This window comes from Biomphalaria glabrata, chromosome 17 (assembly GCF_947242115.1).
Source record: "Biomphalaria glabrata chromosome 17, xgBioGlab47.1, whole genome shotgun sequence".
NCBI lineage: Eukaryota > Metazoa > Mollusca > Gastropoda > Planorbidae > Biomphalaria > Biomphalaria glabrata.
The window spans coordinates 13,057,326-13,083,844 of record NC_074727.1 but is presented as its reverse complement, the minus strand read 5'-3'; the positions used below and the strand labels follow the sequence as shown (position 1 = coordinate 13,083,844).

The 26,519-nt window shown below is 36.0% G+C and overlaps 1 protein-coding gene across 1 annotated transcript in view; it reads right to left on the bottom strand.

The window, feature by feature from the left end:
- Positions 1-11,194, bottom strand: part of LOC106055563 (probable G-protein coupled receptor 139) — a 48,605-nt gene extending 37,411 nt beyond the window's left edge. The window contains exon 1 of the mRNA XM_056016381.1: positions 11,017-11,194. The gene's annotated coding sequence lies outside the window, so the exon portion shown is untranslated. The remainder of the gene's footprint in view (positions 1-11,016) is intronic.
- Between the last annotated feature and the right edge of the window lie 15,325 nt (positions 11,195-26,519).

Below are 26,519 nucleotides of genomic sequence, written 5' to 3'. Positions count from 1 at the left end.
CGATTATTATTATTATTATTATTATTATTAGAAAAATATATATACATATAGACATACATTTTTTGTTAATTAAATTACAATATGATATAAACAAGTCAACTAAGTCAGAGTAAAAAGATGTTTGGGGATTTTTCTAAGTTATTTTTAAGGGCATCGCTATTTTTTTTTTTTTTTTTAATTTATCATTTAACATGAACAGAGTAAAAGAAAAAAAAAAGAAAACTTCTGTGTTTTTTTAAAGTTTATTTTAGTATTTCGATCTTGAGTTGTTATTCGATTCCTTCTCATAACTCACAAATCATCACAGCCAAAAGCACTAAATTTAAATAGTTTATTTTTATTTTATGATCCTATTGAGCTGAAGTTTCACACATAAACTCGAACTGACAACTGTAGAAGTTCTCTTCATTGTTTAAATACTAAGAATTAATTAAAGCTCCTTGTTTCATTTATAGAATTCAGAGACACTAATACATATATATATATATATATATATCGTATTTTTAGAATTACTTAGTATCAGTATGAGTAATATCCTTTTAGCATATGTCCACCCCCATGATAAGTTAAGACTTAAGTGTACTAGACTATTTAAACATAAAATTGATTTGATAAAAATATATTACAAACGAAGTTCCCGCTCATAATGTGGGTGTGTGTGTGTGTGGGGGGGGGAATAGTTGTTTTCATGGAAATGATATGAATAGCTCGCGTTTCACCTCTAGTCTAAGTACGCTCGGATGGAAACATGGGATATCAACTGGCATACAAGATATCTGTTTATTTTAACTCTTTCTCTCCCTTATTATTTAACACGTTCTGATGGAATCAACGTTGGTATAGTCAGTTAGGAGAGAAAGAGTTAAATGTGGTTAACGACCTTGCTCCGAGAGATTAGTCATAAAAACCAATGATACTACCTATATGATTTCAACTGTCAAAATTAATGTTGATTCCTGGTAGTCACTGAGGCGTTGTTTATTTGAGAGATGGTTCAATCGAATATTTGTATTATTTTCATATCTCAGGTATGGTTTTAACATTAGCCAAAGCGAAACCAAAATATTTTTTCACAAAATACTAACATCGCTAGATAAGATATATACGGTAATATACCATTATCTATTCATCATTCTATCATTCTCATTGTACATATACATATATAAGTATCAAATAATTACATTAATAATTTTGATATTTAAATTTATCCACATAGTTGGTTACTCTATGTACGACTGTTCTTGCCAGGATGAGCCTCGGGACCTTACTTTTGATCGGCTATTGAGCCACATATATATGTCTTAACCCAGACAACGCTCATATACATCGATGTATCTTAAAACTGGACGACCTGCAGTTCTCCTGCAGTTCTCCTGTAGTTCTCCTGCAGTTCTCCTGCAGTTCTCCTGTAGTTCTCCTGCAGTTCTCCTTTCAGTTCTCCTGTAGTTCTCCTGCAGTTCTCATGTAGTTCTCCAGTTCTCCTGCAGTTCTCCTGCAGTTCTCCTGTAGTTCTCCTGTAGTTCTCCTGCAATTCTCCTGTAGTTCTCCTGCAGTTCTCCTGCAGTTTTCCTGTAGTTCTCCTATAGTTCTCCTGCAGTTCTCCTGCAGTTCTTCTGTAGTTCTCCTGCAGTTCTCCTGTAGTTCTCCTGTAGTTCTCCTGCAATTCTCCTGTAGTTCTCCTGCAGTTCTCCTGCAGTTTTCCTGTAGTTCTCCTTTAGTTCTCCTGCAGTTCTCCTGCAGTTTTCCTGTAGTTCTCCTATAGTTCTCCTGCAGTTCTCCTGCAGTTCTTCTGTAGTTCTCCTGTAGTTCTCCTGCAGTTTTCCTGTAGTTCTCCTATAGTTCTCCTGCAGTTCTCCTGCAGTTCTTCTGTAGTTCTCCTGCAGTTCTCCTGTAGTTCTCCTGCAGTTCTGTAGTTCTCCTGCAGTTCTCCTGTAGTTTTCCTGTAGTTCTCCTGTAGTTCTCCTGTAGTTCTCCTGCACTTCTCCTGTCCCCTTAATAGATCTCCATACTACATCTCCTTTGTACAAACCAGCCAGGAAGTATTTTGCTGATCACAGTGGAATTAATTTGTTTTAGTTTTTTTTTTGTTACTCTTAACAACTGACATTTTTCTGGGTGGAAAGACATGCTCCAATTTGATTCCCATTTCTGTAATTCATCTAATTCTCTTTGAAAAATTTCTGTATCTTGTGTTGTTTTTATTTTTCTATATATTATGCTATCGTCTGCAAATAATCTGACCTGTGTTCCTGAGCTAATGCAATTTGGTAAATCATTTATATAAATTAAAAATAGTAGTGGTCCTAAGACTGTTCCTTCAGGTAAACCTGAGTTTACTGTTATTGGTGTTGATTAAGAGCCATTTATTATTACAGTTTGTTCTCTCCCTATCAGAGAATTCTTAACCCACTGATGCAATGGACCATGAATACCAAAATATTTTATTTTTTTAAGCAAACTATGGTGGTGAACTTTGTCAAAAACCATGGAAAAATCTAGTAAGATAATATATATATAGATATATGTACAGTGTTGTTGTTGTTTTTTTTCTGGCGTTACGCACTGGTAAGGCGTACTGGCACATTTATCAATGTGGGGAAAAATTATGACTTTTCTTGAATTTTATCGTTTATTATTAATTTATAAGCAGTTAAAAGTTAAGCTATCCATCACTGAGTACCGGCACCTATTATTTTTTTAATAAAAGAAACACTATATTTGGTTTACTATGTAGCGGTATAAAGGTGCTTACTTGTGATTATTGAATATATATATATACAAGTAAGCACCTTTATACCGCTACATAGTAAACCAGACGCTGACCGATGACGTCCCAATACTGACAACATCACAGTCTTAGAGTTAGCATTCTACTGAACCCCAACTGACACCAACACTTCTGTAACGGACAGTGATACTCAAGGTCGTCAATGATTGCCAATCTGACAATGGCACTGAAGACTGTAATAGATACTTCTGAGTGGGCAAAGAATCGAGTTCAGTGATACAACTACACCACTGGCATCCTATCAAAAGTAAAAAAAAATAAACACAAAACTCAACGTCTACTCTAGACCTAGAAATAGTGACAACCTCATAGATCTGAACATATAATAAGAGATATCACACACTAAGTAACTCACCCTAAACATCCTACTGAATAATAAGTCCAAGGAAATAATACTTGTCTTAAAAAAAATAATAATCTTTTACGGGCCAACACACAATCCGTTCCAACCATCTTCAGGTGGTCAACTGCCTCATGAACAAAAATAACCAATAACCGTCCCCGGACTTTTGACGTAGCAAACAATTCAAAACAAAAAAATGCAAGGCGCTCTGCTCCTGTACAAGGTTTACGAGTAGAGAAAAAACAACTGAACAGAGTCGGGAGAAAGAAAAGTACACTTGTCCAAACAATTCCTGGAAAGCGTGGCATGAGGTTCTTCAAGATTAACAGTTTGGAGAAAAAAAAACACAGGATAAACCAATATAGAGGGCAATCCTAAAGGAGGAGCCCTGGATCACAGATGGTGAATACACCAGGGGCAGGGTAAAAGTTGAATACGCTGCAGCCTCTTCTGATTACAAGTGGCCAGATTGTGCAAGACCAACCGTTCATGTAGGCCTCAACACTGACCTGCAATGTCGCAACCTGTGGGCAGTGGAGACAATAGATTGTTGCTACATCACAGGTCTGTACGATGAGGCAACAAGCTATCGGTCCTCACTGCCCATAGGTTGTGACGATCCAGGTCAGTGTTCAGGCCTTCTATGACTATTGATCTTGGCTCTTAGGTTAACTTTAGTCATATTTACAAGGGGAAAAAGTCAGTACATCAGCACCCCTGTGAACTTGTTCAATTACTCAGTGAAGCGAGACAACTTTAACTTGATGATTGAAGTTTTCATCAACTCAACCCACAGACTGAATAATGTAAATCTAACTGTTGAAATCAATCAGAAATCACAGTTATAAATACAGCATACAGTTAACAATTACCAGTGGAACTGTCCAACACTAAGGAACTACTTTCGGTTTTTGCGATATCGACATTCACAGCTGGGAAGCACCTCATGGTGTGAAGCAGTGAGTCTCGGATTGTCGAGATTTGAAGCAAGAAGAGTGGCCAGGGTGAAAGAGCGCCGAACCAATAAAAAGCTGAGAAAAGAAGCAGGCCTATTTGCAACTGACCTAGCCTACCCATGCCACGTATGCGGCCGGCTTTTTAAAGCGAGGATTGAACTTAACAGTCATCTTCGAGTGCATAGGGTATGAGAAATGTGCTCATCTTCGATCACGAAGGAGGAGCTATATATACATATCGGATTTTATAATACAATATAAAAACAATTTTTAAAAATATCAATTCCTACTTTCTAGTAATATAGTAAATTAAACATTCATATTATATTTGTCATAGAAAACAAATATTATCGACTCTGGTGATCGAAACCCTGCCATAAACTGAGCAAGACAGCCACACTACTATGTGCACAATTTTAACTTGAAATAATTCTTTTTTTTTTCCCGTTTCCTGCCAACTTCCATACTTACATTTCCATAAAAAAAAAGTGTACGCTAATGATGAGAACTATAGAATGGACGCTCATTTGATTCTGTTCTTATGTTTCTAGAAGAAAAATGTGTATCAGTGGAAAGTTGAGTCCAATATGTGACTATTTGAAATACCAAAGATGAATGGTTCAGTCGGCATTCATTGTTCCTCCGACATTGCTGCTGGCAATCTCGCTTTACTTCTCTTTGGTCACGTGGTTTTAATTTCTGACGTAGTACACACGAATCAAGGTCATCGTACGCAGAGAAATGACAGAAATGTCCTTAAACTAGATTGTATGGATTCCGTCGGGGAGAGAGGCTTACACCTGACGGAGAAAGTCGTGACTGACTTTTTTTTTTTTTTTTTTTGTTCTCTTGTAAATTAGGTTCATTTTATACATACTCTAATCTCCTCTTAATTAGGAGTGTTGTTTTTTTTTTACATTGATAACACAGGAAATAATTTCATGCTACTGATGTGTGCACATCACCCATTGGGATTTCAAAATAAGAGAATTCCGGGAAAGTTTCAGACCCCTGCCCTCTCCTGCACAGGTGTGTCACAATGTAAAGGTCATCCAGGGCCGGTCCTACAGATTGCGGGGCCCTATTCGAAACGGATTGCGCGGGCCCCATTCTGGGTTTTGATAAGGATAATAAGTGAAAATTTAAGTTTTTGTATTAGAAAATAAATTTGTCTTTGCATTTTATTCATACTTTACTAAGCACAAAATCACTGTCAAATTAACTTTACTAGCCATCTACAGTAGATAGTAGTTTTCCAACAAAAAGCAAATTAACATTTAGATCTGCCTTTTAGATTTAGGCCTACTATCGAGTAGCAAAATATCGCTTTTGTTTTTTTTTGTAAAGGTCGAGATAGATTTAGATCTATATTTCTATGCCAGGTACTTAAAAAGTAAATTAAGTATTTGAACTTCTTGTTTGGTTAAATTTCGCCCTATTATTATATTTTTATTAAATGAAAGCTGACATGCCGTTTTTTTTTATCGTGAGTAGGATTGGCGTTCTCCGTATTTAATGACACCCCGAAATGACAATTTTGTCTGTTTTTAAGGAGATTTGCATCAGTTTTCAGAAGATTTTAATAATTTCAGGAGATTTTCATAACTTTTTTTTCGTATATTTTAGAACTTCAGGAGAATACCAGGAATCCTTTAATAAAAAGTTAAAATGGTTTAATTTAATAATTTACACCTAGAATTCGCGCGGGGCCTATGAAAGTGCGGGGCCCACTGCGGCCGCATAGGTTGCAGTGGCCTAAGACCGACCCTGAGGTCATCAGGATTTTAACTATGGACGCTCAGTTCGACGATCAAGCGGATGCGTGTCGCTTACCCATTTCTAAAACTGTTCAACATCCACGAATTGCGCTTGCAGAATAATTGATAGTTATTTTCTGGATGGGAGCGTGTTGGACTTGAACTAAAGTACTTGGCTTGCGAACCGAGGGGTCTCGAGCAGAGGCGTAGCGAGCATAACTGACTTCCGGTGCACAACAGCTTTTTGTCACCATCCCCCCCCCCGCCCCAAATTCAGGAAACAGCATATAGTAATATAATAAATATAATGTACTCAATAAAAAGAATATAATTAAAATAACAATAGAATATATTACAAACTCAAAATATCTACAACATATTACGACTAGTCACTACCTAACTTCACTTCTAAGAAACACTTTAGTCTCTCGTGCTAAACAAAAAAGGACACAAAAAGGACTTATAGTATTAGTGTCCTATTCTAAATTATTTAGACAATTACATTAAGCGCATTTTCTGACTCTCCATCCTGTTTCAGATTTCACTTTCAAAGTTTGGCTCAGCTAAACATGGATAAGTGATTTTAAAAAAATCCAAATAATTCGAAGGTAGAAAACATGTTAATTTTATAAACCTTTATACTATCCACAAAATGTAACGAATATCGGTCCGCAAAAAGTATCTGATAACATGGGCACACGGAGATGTAGAACTTCAAGATTTTATAAAGGCCGAGAACCTATTAGCTTTACTTAACTTTTTATCTCAGTTTGATCATTGTTATTTGATATTAGTTACTTACATATGTTTAGAATGTTCTTTCATATTTGAAGATTAATACATCCTAGGCCAAACCTTCCGCTAGACGGCCGGGTGGTGGGTCCCGGCGAGAGATGACGGCGGGAAGGGTTCGAATCTGAGGCAATAAAGACGATAGTCTAGAACTTTCTGCTCCTAGAGATCTCATGTTCTATGTCTTTAGATTAGGTAGATATTGGTTTTACTAAGACAAACTTTTTAAATAAAATAGTTTTTTTAATTTTTGAAAGGTTAATATGCATCCACAATTTGATATAAAATACTTTCTTTTCATACTTCATTCATAGACAATATTAAGATGTTAACTTACATACCGTGCGTCAAGCAAAAACATTTTGGCAAAAATGAGTAGATAAATAAATAAATAATTTATAACTTTTGTCAATTGTGTAAAATTAATGTTTATATTTAGTACGAGTTACTGATAACTTACTGTAACTATAACCAAGCAAGATCCAAGATCATTGAAAATATACAAAGATATCTCTTGTTCTCTCATTCAATATCAACATTGATGGTCTACAAAGCACCATTTCTCTTAAAACAGTGTTACACAAACTTTTACTAGTGGCAACCCCCCCCCCCCCAAAAAAAAAATCCCATGAACGCAGCTCTCCCACTCCTTAGCCACCCAGGGGATCTGGGGGAGCGGGCGTTTTTTATAAAAGCCCGTTAACCACTTCGGTTCTGATATTGGAAACCCCCGGGGCCAATAGTTTTCCTGCAATATAAGTTTTCAAAATGCATAATCCTTTGGTCAACAACATACAATGTCTGACAGTCAAATAAGCGCAGGTCTTATAAAGTTCAATTAACAAGGGCGTGACCCTGTTGAAGGGGAGCAGACATTCGAGGCAGTAGAGCACGTAGGTTTGTAATGGGCTTCATTCACAATTTAGTGTTCAGATACACAGACAGACACAAAGACAGACAGAGTGAGTTGATATAAGCTTTGTAAAAGTAGACGATGCTAAGGACAAACAAGGTTACAAAGACAGTTTGTGTGGAAACACAAACTCAAAATCGGCCCACGAAGTGGTCCACCCAGGCAGGTAAAAAGGCAGGTTTCAATATTTTCAGAAAGAATATCAGAATGAAATTCTATCAAACACAAATGACAGAGAAGAATGATGGAGAAAGAAAGTTGACAGATCTTGTGTGGTGCCCCAGCGGTCCAGCAGACCAAAGAAAGGTGAAAATGTTAAGTTAGATGTGAGCCTGGCCTAAATGATGTCTGATAATGAATATCTAATTGATTTAATTATCAATCTCTTTTTCCTCAAGAAAAAAACATTCCCGTAAAAAAATAATTCTTTAATTATGTGTTATATATGCATGGTCTAATGCTGTAGTTCACGCGATAATATGAAAATTAATTATTAATTGTAGTTTTAAATTATGTCCAACTTATATGCATACTAAATAAATTTTTTCTCTTTAAAAAAAGAGTAAACATTTTTTGTGTGTAAATGTAGTAGTTAATATAACAGAGCTTACTTAACTTAGCAATACAAATGTAAAAAAAAACATTTTTTTGACAAACAATCTAAAACGGTTTGCATAAATGTGTCAAAATTATGGTAAATAGTCTTCTCCCCTACTAAAGAGCCTTCCGTGTTTGTTACTATTCATAGTGAATAATTCTAAAAGTGGTGTATTTTTGAAAAAACTGCTTACATAAGTGATTTAAAATTTATATTTTTTATGCTTTCAGAAAAGAAAAAAGTAGCCGTTGCATCAGAACTGTGATTGGTCTAAAATATTATTATGTCGGATTTTCAATATCTTTTTTAGTTTACGACATCTAAACGAGACTGACGGACGGACGGACAGACATTCCACACAAAACTAATAGCGTCTTTTCCCCTTTCGGGGGACGCTAAAAAGTAGATGATGCAGCAAGTTTGATCAACTTAAAATTGGACTTTAAACAACGCATTAGCTTTTATTTATATCTGAACATATCATACAGATGGACGAATGGACAGACAGACAAAACAGAACTAATAACTATTTTTACGCTTAACTTCTTTTCATTATAAACGAATAGACTCTAACGAATAAGCATTATAGTGTAAAGCGTTAATAATGTTTTTTTTTAATTGCCTTAATAAAACAAATTTTGTTTACTATTGATTTCTCTTTCATCATTTCAATTGTCTTCAATGTTAATGCATTATGAATACAGTGAACTAAATTTCATATCAATTCTAAAAAAAATGTTATGTATCATTTTTTACACTTGTTCGATTATTTATTGAGGATTTGAATTCACGCGATGAGTTTTTAAACAAAATAGTATCCTATTTGACTGTCGATTTTTTTTATAAAGAACTGGTTTACATTATTTATGCAATAAAATAGTGGAGCATAGAAAAAGAAGAAAAAGGGATATGAAGAAATGTGGTGTCGATATCAGGAAACCCAAAGAAAAATGTAAGATTGGACGAGATGTTGAAATAAATAGATAATCAAAACAATGTAAAATGACGCCATTTTGAACAAACACTATGGCCATTAAAATAACATAACTTAGTTGGTGCTTCAAACGAAAGAGCCAAGAAATTTGAATTGACAGTGCTGAATAGGTTTTAAACAAATTATCGCAAACCTTTTAAAATACATAGGTAATCAAAACTTCCTATTTTCTGTGCACAGGATACACCGGCGGGATCATTGTACACACAGTAAACATTACAGTGTACAATAAACAGCCCTATCTATTTATAATTATCCCCCATTGCTATGATTCTCCACTAGGTGTACAGTGTACATTGCTTACAATACACAATGAAAATCATAAAGTATTTAACACGGAAGGGAATCAACCAATAAAATAGGTCTGTTTATAGACCATGACGGAGGATATGCGTTGACGCAATAGAAGCAGTTCTTGAATCACTCTCAATACTGTATGAATCACAATCGCATTAATGAAAAAATGTCCCATAACATAGTATTCGGTCTTGATCATGCAAACCACTGAATACTTTGGTCATACAAACCACTGAGGACGTTGGTCATACAAACCACTGAGGACTTTGGTCATACAAACCACTGAATACTTTGGTCATACAAACCACTGAGGACTTTGGTCATACAAACCACTGAGGACTTTGGCCGTACAAACCAATGAGGACTTTGGCCATACAAACCACTGAGGACTTTGGCCATACAAACCACTGAGGACTTTGGCCATACAAACCACTGAGGACTTTGGTCATACAAACCACTGAGGACTTTGGCCATACAAACCACTGAGGACTTTGGCCATACAAACCACTGAGGACATTGGCCATACAAACCACTGAGGACTTTGGCCATACAAACCACTGAGGACTTTGGCCATACAAACCACTGAGGACTTTGGCCATACAAACCACTGAGGACTTTGGCCATACAAACCACTGAGGACTTTGGCCATACAAACCACTGAGGACATTGGCCATACAAACCACTGAGGACTTTGGCCATACAAACCACTGAGGACTTTGGCCATACAAACCACTGAGGACTTTGGCCATACAAACCACTGAGGACTTTGGCCATACAAACCACTGAGGCCTTTGGTCATTGTTGCGCGTCTAGTGATCCGACCCTAGCTTATAAAGCATTGCATCAGAAACCTCGTGAAGATTCCACCGAGATTTGAACTCAAGATCGCTTACATTGGAAACTACTGCGCCTTTCTTTTTAATTTTTTTTTTCACAATTACAGATACATATTGGAAAGTTTGACTAAACAAGTCCTAGCTCTGTAAAGTAGTCAGTAGAGAACTCACGAGTGGTTGTCTTTACTCAGCGGCGATTTTCAGCTCAGCAACTTCTCCGTTGGATGAATCTCGTGAAGGCTGTGTCTCAACGGCGCCCGATGACGCACATGCTCCAAAAACGATTTCAGCGTCCATCATACACACACTCCGTTCTAATTCTAGTCACCACTAGCACTACGTTGAGCAGGTAGTGATATGTCCAGTTAATATCGGATTAGAACAAACAGCTCATTGCACGTGCCTCTATACTCTCACGCTCAACAAAATAAACATCTTCAAATAAAGAGAATTGTAAATTCGATTTTTTCAACTCAATCTGGATTTTTATTTTTCAATTCATCATAAATATAGAGGGAAATCTCTCTCTCACCCGACCACCCACCCTACCACCTACACGCACAAAGGCCGATATATACTGTTTCATACAAAATTGTTTTTTAAAAATCTTTATGATGACCAGAAATCAAATCATTATGCCCCCAAAAAATCCAATCACTATGACAAGACAAAACTCACAAAAAGACTTTTGTGTTGCAATGTGTCCCAAAAAAAAAGTATAATAGCAAAATGCAAAACTTACTGCGTTATTGAAAGGAAATCCACGAGTTATGAATCAGTTAGTTTTGGTTTTGTTAAGATGATTATGAAATTAAATATTTTTTGGTTCGAATCCTAATCAGCGATGCACCGTAAATTTGTTTATTTCTACAGCCTAAACCTTTTTTCATTCAATCTACGAACCAGCCACCACATCTCACCCGCTGAATAATGGATCAGGAACCACGGCTAATGCTATGCCCGGTTCTGAAGAACGAGTGGAAGAGAGAGGGGAGGGGGAGCGAGTGAGAGAGGGGGGGGAGGGAAGTGAGAGAAAGAATGAGGGAAAGCGTCGGTGGTATCCATAACGCAAGTCTGCTTATAGTTGAGGTCTCTCTTTTACGACAGTAAATGACCAGCGTCTGCCAAACGGTCAGTTTTTATTTTAACTCTGTAGACCAGGACTATAAACCAATCCTAAAGCTTTTTTCAGAAACTTTTATCCAGTCGTAATAACTACTTGGTAACTTCACTCTGCAAATTCTGTGAAATATTTCTTGATTTGTAAAAGTATTTTTATTTGTGTAAATTTACAATTCAGTGTTTCTCAACCCTTGTGAGGAAGGAACCATCTGACAGAAAAATAAATAGGGGGGGGGGGGGGTCGTTATTTTTTTCTTTAAAGTAAAAAAAACAAAACTCTGGTGTATTTGAGTTACGATTATCAACTCCAATTAGAACATTGATCAAGAAAAAAAAGAACATTAAAAACACGGTTTAAAAAGGTCAAACATTTAATAATGAATCTTTTTTTTTCAACTTTGACCTTTGATACCTTTTTTTTTTTTTACGAAAGATGCCAACAACAAGACAAAACTAACGGAGCAGGATCTTGTGGCACCAGACTATTCAGGCTGTGTTAGACAGATAGTCTATATGTTCCTTTTATTTTGGATTTAAAAACCACGTGACAAATCTAGGTTGTTGTTTTGTTTGTGTTTGTATTCAAACGTTATTTGTTTAATTTATAGAACAGTAGATAGATTTGTCCAGTACTTGATAAGCAATAGAAAAAAAAAAGAAAACTTTTTAAAAACCAAAGCTTATCTAAGAGGAAATAACCGCTAATTACTACAATTTATCTGAAATGTACAGGGTTTAGCTCCATTTATACTACATAAAACAAAAATTAATTATCTAGGACTAAATGATTAAATAATTATGCAAAATTTTAACATGATCCGAGGATACGAAATGGGGAGGAAAAACATGTTCAGACAGACAGACAGAGTTGATAAAAGCTTTGTAAAACAAAATACAGCTCATCAACAATTCCTCTAGTCTGTACACCGGATACACCAAAAAGGTAGCTATTTGTTTGTTTGTATCCACCCTTCATGACAATCTCTAATATTGACCTAAAACAAACTTTGTCAGAATGGGTGCAGAGTTTAGCATTTAATAATTTTTTTTTTGGCGACATTGAGTCCTGGTTCATAGCTTTCTACTTATTGAATTTTCCTCTGAAAAATTGTTCTCTATCGGAAGCTGACTTTAAAGTGGATCTTCGTTCAACTCGACACATCCAAGAAAGAGTCACTATTTGTACATCATTATTTCTTATCTTCTTGTTATTTGATCGGAATTGGAAGTGTCAGTGTAGACGTCTCGTTAGGCGCCTCGCGTAAACGCCGAATGACGTCAGAGCGATCAATAATCCGATTAGAACCAATGATTTCTATCCAAACAGATAAACAGCAAGTCTAGAGCGACGCAAATATTAAAATAGTGAGTTTTCATTTAAGTTTAATGAAAATAACAAGTAAATTTTTAAAAAAAATTAAAAAAAAATCAATTATCTTGTTTTTGTTCATTAACAAAACATATTATGTCATTTTATTAAATTCCCACCGGTGAATTTTAAGCAGTTAATATTAACAGAAAGACCTTGACTGAACTATATAAGCATTTATTTAAACAAATACCATTTAGTATTACGATTGCTTAGAGTAATAACAAGTAGCATATTACAAAAAAAAAAGTTATTTTTTTCAAATCAGTTTCGACTTTATGAAGCTGACGCGAGCTATAATTTCTCATTCCATTTATTTCTTGTAATCACTGGCGGATCCAGAACTTTGGAGGGGGGGGGGGGCGAATTTTTTCCAAACCCTAACCCTAACGCCCAGTAAACCCTAACCCTATGCATAAACGTGCGTACAGCATATATATATATATATATATATACGATATATGAGAATAAAATAACACTGTTTCTCAATGTTCGGCGAAAAAAAAACAGAACAAAAAACAGTCATGTTGAGGCCTTTCTCTTTCAAACTTGGGGGTCTGGGAGAGCGCTGTAAGCTTCTTCAGTGGGGTTCGGCCGAAGCCCCGACCCCAAAAGCGTTTTCTTTCATTTTTCACGGCTGAAACGCATTCTCCTGACATCTACAGCTCATTATTTATCAATGGGGTTCGGGGCGAAACCCGACTCCAAAAGCGTTGTCTTGCATTCTTCACTTCAGAAACGCATTCTTCTGACATCTACAGCTTATTATTCATCAGTGAGTTTTGGGGCGGAGCCTCGACGCTAAAAGCGTTTTCTGGCATTCTTCACTGCAGTAACGCATTCTCCTGACCTACAGCTCATTATTCATTCTATTATAAAGGACCTTTTGAATAATGTGGAAAAATATTCTAATATGAATTTATAGTCCCTTAATACATTGCAAATAAAACCGATTTGTTCTTTGAAATGATAAGATACCCCACGTATTTAGATTAAGGCTTTGAGGATCGCAGCCAAAAAAAAATTCGATTAATAATATTCAATAAAATTCAAGTATAAATTGTGAGTTATAGTCCTAAATTTATTTACCTAGAAAAAAAAATTCGATTAATAATATTCAATAAAATTCAAGTATAAATTGTGAGTTATAGTCCTAAATTTATTTACCTAGAAAAATATGAGATAGAGTAAAGGTTGGAAAAAGTTGACTAGGAAAAGATTATCTGGCTTTTGAACTAATCTCAACCGTGACTGTTATATTGAAAAATTTCGTTTGAATTATAACTTTTCCAAAGCAAAGTCTTTCTTAAAATAGTTATGATAAATTCATGTGAAATTACACAAACTCTGTCTGGAAAGGGGAATGGCGGTAAAATAAAAATGAATAATCCTCGCTCCTTTTTATAATTTCTGCTAATGATTGCATTTTGCATTAAAGAATAGGGGTTGGGCGATTCGATATAAGAATTTACTTTATAGCCTATATAAATTATATTAGTGACAGATTTTTTTATTTTGTAATTTCTTACTATAATAATAATAATAATAATAATTTTATTTATAAAGCGCTGTTAACAAACAAAATGTAGGCTCAAGGCGCTGTAACAACATTACAAACAAAAACACGAGAGCCAAAGTGACAGTTAATCTAAAAAGAGTTTTAAACAGATAGGTCTTAATGTTCTTCTTAAAAGTGGTGTAGCATGTTGTCTGTCTGAGATCAATGGGGAGTGAGTTCCAAACCTTTGGTCAGTGAACTGAAAAAGCACGCAGACCGTAGCTTTTGAGGGAGAAACGTGGCACTACTAAAAGCGTTGAGTCCATTGAGCGCAGGGCTCTCTGGGGGACATATGGAGTAATCAGCTCGCTAAGGTACAAGGACATCTCATTGTTATATATACACTGATGACAAAGTTCTATAATACAAAAAGTAAAAAGTATTGGTTTGTCCGATGGGGGGAAGGTGATTGCATGTATTGCACTTCCACCTGTTTATATTATAAAGATATTCGACTAATTTTGTTCACATACTATGATTTCTCCATAAAAGTAGGACCGCCCCCCCTCCACTCAAAGGGTTTAGATGGGAAGGGCAGTAGAGGCATTCGCTCCTCCCCTTCCAATCGGCCAACAGGTGAACGACATACTATAAAGACCGGTTAAAATACCAATAACAAGTTTTAATCATATAGATATTTAATTGATTCTGTTAGCAAACTGTGATTTCTACAAATAAATAGGACCGCCCCCCCCACTCGAAAGTTTATGGTGGGGGGGGGGCGGATTGATGCCATCGCCCCCTCCCGACCCTACTAAATCGGCCAAAATACTAGAAAGGGGGGGGGAATAATCTAAAAATAGGTTGAAATATCAATAATTAGTATATATTATTAACATAAGTAATAAATTCGTATACAAATTGTGGGAATTCTATACAAAAATTCGTCCGCCCCCCCCCCCTTTTCGGGAGGGGGGGGGTCGGCCGAGTGGGGGGGAGCGATCGCCCCTACCGCCCCCCCCTGAATCCGCTAGTGGTTGTAATACTTCAATTCAATACTGAAAAGAGTCTTTCCATTCAGCTTCCACAATTCAGTTCTTCTATTACACTCCAGATAATTGTTGACATATAATAGTGCTAGTCGTCGAGTCCGAAGATTAGAGAGCAATGCAGAATTTCCGTGGCGGCTCAGTCCCAGGTGTGACCTACATATTTTGCCACAACCAGAGCAAGCATAACCATTGTCCGCAGGTGGTCGATCTAGATTTTCTTTTCGCCTTCTGCGTTTGTCCTCGGCAGAAGATTTTCTTTTGGTCTCAAATGTGTATCCCGCGGCCTTCGCGAGAGACATTCAGCTGTCTCGTTCTGATGCCGCATGCAACCAGGTGCATATAACGGTGCACCAAATGTTCCTGTACCTTCGACCGTACAAAGGAAACATACAAAAGAAAATCGTAAGACGTCTATTTATGTATTCAACTCCTTACTAATACAAAGAAAACAGTTGAAGTGAATGCGGGAATTCCCACTGAAGCATGGTCTAAAAAAATTTTAATATGTGGTTGATTAGATTGTATATTTTTTTCTCTAAAGATATGACTTGAGTTATGACTTGAGATATGACTAGAGACGTTGAGATATGACTTGAGATATGACTAGAGAAGTTGAGATTTGACTTGAAATATGACTAGAGAAGTTGAGATATGACTACAGAAGTTGAAATATGACTTGAAATATGACTAGAGAAGTTGAGATATGACTTGAAATATGACTAGAGAAGTTGAGATATGACTTGAAATATGACTAGAGAAGTTGAGATATGACTACAGAAGTTGAGATATGACTTGAAATATGACTAGAGAAGTTGAGATATGACTTGAAATATGACTAGAGAAGTTGAGAAGTTGAGATATGACTTGAAATATGACTAGAGAAGTTGAGATATGACTTGAAATATGACCAGATTTGAAGGTCTATGTTCTTACGAAGTTATTTCATCATGCATCGCAGATCTTTCCAAAGAAAGCATCAGAAAGAGAGAAAGAGAGATTGAAATAGAGTTAATGAAAGAGAGAGTGATAGAGAGAAGCCTAAAAAAATGACTATAAAATACAGCGAGTGAAATATCACAAGGAGGAGGAGAGAAAGAGTTGAGAGTGAAAGAGAGAGACTAAAAGAGAGTATAAATGAATAGAGAAGTAGAGGCCACTGTCGGGGCGGGAAAAGAGCGCTAACGAAAAAGAGAGAGGGAGAAAGAGAAAAAGAAAATATATTAAAGAGAAAACAATAGTCAATGGAAGAAAGAAAGGAGAGGAAAGAAGAGGGAACGAATGAAAATTAAGAGAAAGAGAGAGAAAGAGAGAGAGAGAGAGAAAAAAAAAAGAGAGAGAGAGAGAGAGAGAAGGAGATCCCTACAAGCTTTCGTGTTTTGTTATTGACACATGTTATTGACGATGTGACCTGGTTACACAGATTGGCCAGCGAATAAAAACTTTAATCCTTGCTAAGCTCTACCAGCAGGCTAACAAAAAAACACACAAAAAAAACAAGTTGCTGGTCACATGGCGACTTTTAATTTTTCTTCTTTGACTTTTTTTCCCCAAAAGTTTCCTCAGAGCTAAAACCTAATCACCTAATGAACTCTTCCCAAGACATCCAGCGGCTACACGTTTAAGCTTACGTGTGTGCTATAACATATAATTGTATCAAAGCATACCAAGAAAAACATAAAAAATAACCTACTTTTTGAAAAAAAAAGCTCATATTAGGTGAATTGTATCATTTAGTTTGGATCAGTCATGTAATTAAATTTGAAATATATCTATACTAACAATAATAAATATGTGCGATAAGAAATAGTTTGATCAATTGTTTTTGTTTAGCGCAATATCATGCTTTTAGCTTTCTCAATACGCTATGATCTTATCACTTGTCTAGACCATTTGCGAAAGGGAGGGTAGGGGAGAAGAAAAGCGTACTCTGTGAGTGTTACTGTGATCGCTTTTAAATGCATTTTATAGAAGAAAAAAAAGTTGTACGACTTCATTTGGAACTTAAAGGCTCTAGCCTCCCCAAATGAACACATTATCAAAATAGATGGTTTTATAGTCATCTAGTGTTGGTTTAAAACTTTTAAGCGACGACCTAATTCTGTACATTACACAAAGTATAAAGGGACCAATTCAAATTATACCACCACATTTGTTAGTTCAATTTCTTGCCCTTGTTCGATACGAAACAAAATAATTAATTAACAATAGTTAATTAACTACTTGTTTAATTTATTTAGTGATTCTTTTTTGTCAGTTACAAGAAAACATTTTGCAAAATTTCAACTTGATCCGAGATTGACGTGGGAGAAATAACGTGTACACAATTTTTAACAGACAGACAGCCAGAAAGACAGAATGAGTAGATACAAGCTTTTGTAAAAATAAACCAATGGTGTTGATCGAAAACATATTTTTCGTGCTCTAAACGAGATTTAAAAAAAAAATCAGTTGATTACTTTGTTTTATGTTAAGCTCATTTATTCCTTTTGGTTGTCGCCACTGTTCCAAAGGTGACTATGTGGTCCAGAATAACCGAGTAGAGCCTTTAATGGACGTTTAACAAGAGCAAGGGTGATATGGGACCAAGTTGGAAAATAGTACAATAGAGTTGGGTGGTGAATATGTCTTCGTATATACGGAAGTTAAATCCGATGACCTCGTGTCCAATGTTTGCCAGGGATAATGTGAAGAGATGAAAGAACTACTGTATTCTCTACTCTTTACGAATTAAATCAAGCAATATTACACTTTATCAATCGAATTCAATAATAAATAATAAATTCTCATCAGTAAATTTACAACCACTTCGTCTCCTCTCTAGACAAGTTTTCAAACCGAAAGTTCAAGAATGCACTTCTACCGGAAGCAATAATTCCCTTTCATTAATTTACTCATGTGTCCAGACTCAAAGATTCGAGTAGCCAATACATAAACATCCTGTTTACACATCTCGGCTAAGGTCCAATCACTTGTGTGGACCAGTTTGGGGTGATTCAATTAAGTTCTGCTTTTGGATCACCTGCCGTTTGATATTTGCCGTTATACAATTTTCGCTCCTCTTGTCTCTGACACTCTTTGAGTTTGACCTTGGCCAGCAGGTCTGTTCTTTTTTTTTTGTCCGTCAGTATATGTGGATCTTTATACAACTGGTGTATCTCCTGGTTAGTGCGTGTCCCCCATCAAGTATCACCTTGTATTGCACCATAGATTTTTCTAAGTATTTATTGTTCCCAAGTATTAAGTAGATTTTCTGACGTTCATTGTTGGTGTCCAGACCGCACTTGCATATATATTTACATGTTTTATGATGGTTTTGTATATGGACAGAATAGAGTAGAGTCACTATTGCGGAACAGTTTGCAGCTACTTTTAGTTTTCAATTTTTTGCTCCGTAATGGTTAGACCTATGGAAAAACTAAAAGTATCTAGGCATGGCCCATCCATTTCCCGATAAAAATAGACGCATTGTTTAGTTTTTTTCAACAGATATTTAAAGTTTACATTCAAATCGACTGAGATATGGTCAGTCACAATTACGGAACAGGATTTTTTAAGAAGTCACAATTGCGGAACACGGTAAAAATGTCGGAACAAAGCCTATATAAAGCATACATTTATTAGTCTTATATAATACTTGAACTCCTTATCCTTTACATCAATTTTATTGTATTAAAGCTTAAGACAACACATTGTCACTTTTTAATTCTCTACCTCTTTAATTTAATTGACGTAACACTACCCTGATTTTCCTTACAAGATTTTATCTTCCACTATTCTGTAATTCTTTTTTGTTATATTAATATTATATAGGCCTATATGATATTATTTGATATTATGATTTGTCCTCTTTTTGCTGGACGTCTGGTAATCATAAATTATATATTATAAGTAATATTATTGTCTAAATGTTTTTAAATTTATGTGTACTAATACTATTTCATATTTAAATTCCGATAATCTAAATCACTATGTAAATATTAAGCTAAATGCGCAGGTCAAATAAATGACATCTATAGTGTTCCACAATTGTGACTATCTTTAAAAGGGTAAAAACTGGGTTAACACCTCCCAATTTTTTAAAAATTAAATTCCTGGTGGATGGCTACGACATGAAGTTTTTCCACATTCATTTATAAACCGAAAAATATGTGTATCATGCAGGTGATGGGTCATTATCATTTTTAAAAAGCTTTAAGCCCTGACCTATGCGGTTCTCCTGGTACGTGAAAAATAATGGACGATTCCACACCTGTCAACTTTAACCTGGAGTCAAAATTAATTTTCTGCTGTGAAAGGAAAACCCTTATATTGGAAATCTAGAGAAATGGACCATGCGCAGTACCGTTACAGTAGTTTAGCAGAACATTTCAAAATAAAGTAGGTTTTAACTAATTTCGACGAGCTGTTCCGCAAACATGCCTGCTCCGCAATAGTGACTCTACTATATATTTTGTATGAATCCTGCAATGTTAGTTGTGTGTACATGTGTCACATTGTGTGTGTGGGTGTGTGTGGGGTTGCTTGTCTGACAAAGGATTATATAAAGCCAATAAGCCAACAGATATTAAATTTAACTAGACAGAACACGTCTACAGGTTAGCTATTTCCTTAAATCCACACGTGACTCACAAGCACGTGCCAGTCACGTGGGCTATTTTAGGGGCTCGTGAAATGTCAAGCGATGACACGCTGACGTCATGGAAGTCGAGGGAAAGAAACTGTAAATAGATCTAGATAAGCTTTAAGACTCAAAGAAAGGGAACTCTGTTCAGTCTTAGCAGACGTCCACTTTAGTTAGCCTCATGAGATGTGTAAGAAAGGTCTCCTTATGATTTATCTCAGACCTTTTTTTTCTAGTCATGGATGGTCTCGCTGACTAAGCGTGCTTTGTGACCTCAACAAGGCCTTTATAATGACTTTCGGGTGTCATTTATGAAAAAAAATCTAGTTGGAAGCCAGATCAAGGTAACTCTAATCATAGTTCAGTCGTTAGGACGAAACAAGACAACGAGAGTTTAACTTTTCAAGGTCAGCCAATGGCTTCATGCAATATTTTTTACCAGGATCGGAACTAAACTTTTATTTATCAAATCAAATCGTCAAATAATATGGCTGACATCTCAATGTTGCTTCCTAAAGTAACATCACGAATTTAATCCAAATCCTTTAAGAATAGATCAGAGTGTAGCTTTTTTACTTCCATTGTTGTGTGTCCATAATGAAACACTTAATAAAAAAAAACTTTTTAGGTTACACAACTTAACAAACAAAATATAAAAAATAATATTATTAAAAAAAAAGCATACGCCGCTATTTTTGCATAGCCGGTCTTAGGCCACTGCAACCTATGCGACCGCAGTGGGCCCCCACTTTCAAAGGATCCGCACTTTCATAGGACCCGTGCTAATTCAAGGTGTATAAATTATTAAATTAAACCATTTTTAACTTAAAACAGATTTCCCGCGCCTTCATGTCGATTTACCAGGAGGTCAACAATTTTCAAAGATAGATTGAAACATTTGGTAATCCTTGCTATTGAGCGGGATCTATGTAGGAAATAGAATTATTATGATATACTGTATGACTTTGTTATACGCAAGGCTATTAAAGTAATTCTGTACGTAGTAAAGAATGAATAAAATGCATAGACAAATTTATTTTCTAATACAAACTCTTAAATTTCACTTATTGTCCGCTTCCCTACCCAAACTTGTCCCCGCGAAATCCGTTTCGAATAGGGCCTCACAATGCGTAAGTCCGGCCTTGCTATTTAGTGTTAGTAAAATGGTTGTTTGTAAAATGTTTTACATGTTTCGGATGTTCCTTCAGAGTTGAAGATAGTTTACCAATTTGTCTAAACCTCCCGCAAGACGAAGGGGGATGGGAGCGGGCAGGGTTTGACAGTCGACCGCGCAGCCATCCGTAGCGACGTGTGAATACCAACGTGTTCTCCCCCCCTCTTGTTATTTCGTGGGGTGACTATCCGCAGAAATAAGAGAGTGATCTCTCCTTTACTCCTTGCTCCAAACTGTTGAGGGAAGAAGAGAATTATATATAGAGATACTTTTTAAAAAAGCTTATATTGAGGTTCTTTTAATTTTTTTCCTTTTTTTTAAATATTTTTTTTTATATTTGAAATGTCTTTCACCTTCACCTGTCCCTTAGTCTGTTGTCCATTGGATTACCACCCATGACCTGTTGACCATTCCTCTCTGTCTTTTGCCAGGTTTGGAGTCTCTTTTTTTTAACAGGCCTGCCCATTCTTTAATGTTGTCGTCCCATCACTTCCCCTGTCTGCTTCTTTATCGTGCACTACTGTTTGTGAAGCGGTACTTCTTATGGCGCCGGACGGAACCAGCTTTAGAGCCGACACATCTCAAGGTGTGTCTAAAGGTCCTCAATAGACGCACTTTGAATTCAAAACTAGTCTCGAAAATGCTTGTCATTCAGTGTGTGCCTCAAAGTATCCAAAAAAGTGTTAACAGAAAGTTTATCTACACATCGTCTTCTAGAACAGAGGTTCTCAAACTTTTTTTTTTGACCCGGGGACCCCTTTATACAGTCAAAACTTGCCCACGGACCCCTAAGTGAAAAGTTACATAAATGTAAAAAAGGTACAAATGAAAACTAAAAACATTTCGCTGAGGGAGTGTTTATTGAGATTACAATTTGATTAAAATAAAATTGTTACAAAATTAATGATTTCAATGATGTGGATGAGATTGTATGAAAGTAAATATGTCCGACTTAATGTTTGTAAGTAGCAACCGCAAATCTCCATGAGCACACATGTCTAGTCGGTTTCTTGTATTCATGACGAGGTTCAACACAGAATACTCGTTCTGACCAATAAGATGACGGGAAAGTAATCAACGGCCTGTATTGCAATATCCAACAACATCTGTATAGCGGCCTGTATTCCAATATCCAACAACCTCAGTATAACGGCCTGTAATGCAATATCCAACAACCTCAGTATAGCGGCCTGTAATGCAATACCCAACAACCTCAGTATAACGGCCTGTAATGCAATATCCAACAACCTCAGTATAACGGCCTGTAGTGCAATATCCAACAACATCTGTATAACGGCCTGTAATGCAATATCCAACAACCTCTGTATAGCGGCCTGTATTGCAATATCCAACAACCTCAGTATAACGGCCTGTAATGCAATATCCAACAACCTCAGTATAACGGCCTGTAATGCAATACCCAACAACCTCTGTATAACGGCCTGTAATGCAATATCCAACAACCTCAGTATAACGGCCTGTAATGCAATATCCAACAACCTCAGTATAACGGCCTGTAATGCAATATCCAACAACCTCAGTATAACGGCCTGTAATGCAATATCCAACAACCTCAGTATAACGGCCTGTAATGCAATATCCAACAACCTCTGTGTAACGACCTGTAATGTAATATCCAACAACCTCAGTATAACGGCCTGTAATGCAATATCCACCAACGTCAGTATAACGGCCTGTAATGCAATATCCAACAACCTCAGTATAACGACCTGTAATGTAATATCCAACAACCTCTGTATAGCGGCCTGTAATGCAATACCCAATTCTTCGCTAGGAAGTAGCATCAGCAGTGAAAGCCCTGAAAAAAAAAGGAAAATCGGCCGCAGTTGACAACATTCCTGGTGAACTTCTAGAGGCGGGAGAAGAAAATATGATAAATGCACTTTTTAAGATCTGGCAGTCAGGAGAATGGCCCAAATCCTGGACCCAATCACTCATCATCACCCTTCCAAAGAAAGGCAATTTACAACTCTGTCAAAACTATCGCACCATCAGCCCCATAAGCCATCCCAGCAAAGTACTGTTAAAAATTATATTAAATAGGCTGAAACCGATAGCTGACAAAATTATACCACAACACCACAACAGAACAAATCCTAAACCTCAGAATACTCAGTGAAAAATATCTCCAACACCAAGAGAATTTTTTCCATGTCTTTATTGATTTCAAGAAAGGTTTCGATCGAGTATGGCATGGGGCACTCTGGGCGACAATGGAAAAGTACAACATTAATAAAAACATAATTAAACGTATTCAGAACCTCTACAAGGAAGCCACCAGTGCGGTGTACTTCAACAATAATATTGGGGACTGGTTTAAAACCACAATGGGAGTACGACAAGGCTTCCTACTTTCGCAAATACTTTCCAACACTTTTCAATATCTTCCTTGAAAGAATAATGGAAGATGTCCTCGAGGGCTATGAAGGTACTGTAAGCATTGGAGGAAGAAGAATTACTAACTTGCGTTTCACGGATGACATTGATGGCCTAACAGGGACAGAAGAAGAACTAGCTGACTTGGTGAAACACATAGACAAGACTTCCGCAGCTTATGGTATGCAAATAAATGCCGAAAAAGCCCACATTATTTCCGATAGCCAACATGGCTTTAAAAGAGGCATCAGTATTGGAGGTGAAAAGCTGACTATTGTTAGGAGCTTCAAATAACCCGGAGCTATTGTCTCAAATGAGAGAACGAAACCTGAACTATGGCGGGAATTGCACAGTCCCCTCAGCACTTTCAAAACTTGAAATAATATGGAAAGACAAAGGCATAGCCCTCGGCACCAAAATCAGACTGATGCGCTCCCTGGCCATGCCCACATTTGTATATGCTTGTGAGTCTTGGACGCTGACTGCAGAGCTAGAGAGGAGGATCCTAGCAATGGAATTGAGATGCTACAGAAGGATCCTAGGCATCACATTAGAGACAGGGGTATTGCAGCTAACATAATAATAATAATAATAATAATCTTTATTATCCATAAGGATATTTGTCTTACAATTTGTGCATTACACCAACAAAAAAAAAACACCATTATAACTATAGAAAACCAAAATATACATTCACACCAAGCTCACTCACTCTTTACATGTGAAAAGTCATACGTGTTAACATGGACTTTTTTTTAAAGTGTTAACATGGACACTAACTCGTGGCGGACACTTGTGAGCATAACACACTCTTACCCTGGCGCCTTAAAACTTATATAATGGAAATATATAGTTGTATGAAATTTCCATGTCGCGTATGTCTTGCTTGTCGGGTTTGCTCCCGTTTTTAACATTAATATTTGGCTATTGTTTTATACTTTTCAAATGTTTCTTTAAAATACAAACAAGAATATGAAGTTCTAGCCCAAAACGTTCTGGAAGATGTCAGCGAACAAGATTCAAACTCTAGACCATTGTAAAGACAGTCAGATATCATACCATACGACCAGCAGCCCTATTAACCTAATCCCTATTAAAATTAAAATGTAAGAACTAAGAATGACTGACGTAGCGTCTTGAAAAAAGAAAAAAAAAAATGAACGGTTTAGAAAGAAATAAAAAAAAATAAAAAGGTTTTAGAGAATCCGCTAATTTCAGAAAATTGGGATTTTCCCGTTGTCCGGTGATTTGATAGAGGAGGAAGAGAAAAATGTTCATAATTAGTTTGGATAGAGAGATACAGAAAGAATAAAACTTGTCTGTGGTCAATGATTAAAAGAAGAGACATTGCAAGGGGAAGGGGGGATAGTTGATTCTCTTTCTTCTTCTATTTCGAGCCACATGTGTAGATACAAAGCTTGCGTTTAATTCACAAAGGCATCTACTTCAGGATTCGCTCAGACGGCAACCTAATTAATCTTCAACGTGTATAGTCCCATACAAAAGACTAAAATAGATAAAATGGGTCGGGGTACATTTATATCATTTTATTAAAATGTAACATTCCTTAGTTATTATAGAGCAAAAATAAACATAAAGGAGGTATCGTCTTTATTTAAAACGTTATTTTTGTTTTGTTGTTGGTTTTTGGTTATGTTTTTGTTGTTGTTCCAATGGTCCACCAAAATGAAAAATGATTGGACGATTGCGCACTGAACATACTATAAGCATTAAAAGTTGGCTGCCTGGTCGTGCGGTATGTTGGACTGTCGTTCGGACTAGTCGATGGTCCCGGGTTCAAATCCTGTCCGCTGTCATCTCTCTGAAGTAACATCCGAAACATGTAAAACATTTTACAAAAAAACAAAAGCTTTTAATAAAAATATTTCCAATAGCACAAATTTAATATTGTTAGTTTACATCTTTAACAGAAATTATTACAAGATTGATTCAAAATAATTGATGCAATTTCAATCAATAAAATCGAGTTTTTTTTTGTTTTTTTTTTTAACTTGTTTTTGTCTGTCCATTTAATTTCAAGGGCAACAACCCCATACAAATGTCTTAGCCAAAAATATATAAGAAAAACTGAACACAAATCTAATTGTTTCAATGTTTTTGTCTGAATATAAAATGCAAACCTAATAATGTTTAAATAAATTTTATTGTGAACATTATAAAAAAAATGTTCGGCGTTTTGTTTTTGTTGTCTAGAAAATAGACACTGGTTCATGCAAAGAAAGGCAACTCGAAAGATGATTAAAACGTTTAATATAAAATACAAACAAATCGCCCTCAATTATGTTCGAGGAAACAGTAATAGATACATTTATCTGTTTATCTGTCTATTACCGTATGAGTCCCATTGAAAAAAAAAAACAAATCAAAAACTTCCCCTAAGTAGCTAATTGCTGGAATGCGAAAATATCCACCCCACCTCAAAAAAAAAAAAAAAAGATATATCTGTGGCATTTTACGTCTCGAGAGACGATCTTTTCCCTTTGCAACCTCTTGTGTGACTAAAGAGGCCAATCCTTGATACACAGCTGTGATCGTAGGTTGGCTAGATAAAGATAAGCTCATTAATAATTATACATCCCAATTATGTAGAATTTATTTCCATTTTCGATATCAAACAAACTAATACATTAACAATAAAAATTAACTAATTGGTTAATTTTTAATCATGTTTTGCATAATTAATTGTGGGTGTGGGAGAAATAACGTGTCCGAAATTTGTACCAGACAGATAGACAGACAGACTGAGTTAATATAAACTTTGTAAAAAAAAACAAAAAAAAAAATGATATAGAGTTGAAATTGACTTTCTTAATGGAACTTTTTTATTTACAAAATTTTAATGTAGAAAAATTGTAGACTTTGTCTATGAGAAAACAACAACAACACACAAACTGTATGAATGTTAAAGGAAAAAGAACATTGCAATCCGTTTGCCATGATTCTAAAGGTTTGAGAAGATCAACGTAGTTCCTGCTTGACCGTCTGGACAGT